Source organism: Octopus bimaculoides, chromosome 24 (genome assembly GCF_001194135.2).
Source record: "Octopus bimaculoides isolate UCB-OBI-ISO-001 chromosome 24, ASM119413v2, whole genome shotgun sequence".
Classification (NCBI taxonomy): Eukaryota; Metazoa; Mollusca; class Cephalopoda; order Octopoda; family Octopodidae; genus Octopus; species Octopus bimaculoides.
The window spans coordinates 3,669,500-3,670,416 of record NC_069004.1 but is presented as its reverse complement, the minus strand read 5'-3'; the positions used below and the strand labels follow the sequence as shown (position 1 = coordinate 3,670,416).

The following is a 917-nucleotide window of genomic DNA, read 5'->3' as shown; positions in this document are numbered from 1 at the left end:
CACACACGCATATAGAACATTAATACATATATTATTATAGTTATATTATACATATACGGTTGTGTATGCTTGTGGGTGTATACCAGCGTGTGGGCACGTGCATATAGATTTCTACGCTGGCGCTTATCTGCGATATTCTACGCGCATACGTATATTTCTGATGGAGCGTCAAAACCACGATGTTTCATGTGACAGTCGAGGTTTTAACCGGTGCTAGCTCAATTGGATACCGGGGTGTTGGTGGTGGCCCATACGGAACGATGCCACAGCGTTTGTTGGATTTCGAACCGAAAAACACATTGAACCATAGCAGATATAATGCGAGGTATGTGCTATATATGTCCATACATTTACACATACGCACACAACAGATACATGTACAAGCATTAGATTTAGGCATTATTAATACATATTACACGCATAGATATATTTACATATATATGCACTAATTTATATACACACAGATACAGACGAATATACATATATATATACACACACATATACATACAGCTGTATCATATATATTTATACATACACACAGCTATATATTATAAATATATATATATATATATATACACAGCTATATATTATAAATATATATACACACACACAGCTATATATTATAAATATATATATATATATATATACACAGCTATATATTATAAATATATATACACACACACAGCTATATATTATAAATATATACACACACACACACACAGCTATATATATATATATATATTATATATACATACATACAAATACACACACGCACCGACAAAGGGAACAGAACACAATATATAGAGCAAAGTATATACCCCAATGCGTGCGTGCGTATATATTTGAATGTGTATATACGTTATGTGGCTGGTGGTCTGACCACCCAATCGCTTTTCTATGGCAGTATTCTATTCATC

The 917-nt window shown here is 32.8% G+C and overlaps 1 long non-coding RNA gene across 1 annotated transcript in view; it reads right to left on the bottom strand.

Annotated features, from left to right (window-relative positions):
• LOC128250703 (uncharacterized) overlaps window positions 1-917 on the bottom strand; it is a 70,295-nt gene that overhangs the window by 21,522 nt on the left and 47,856 nt on the right. The window lies entirely within an intron of this gene.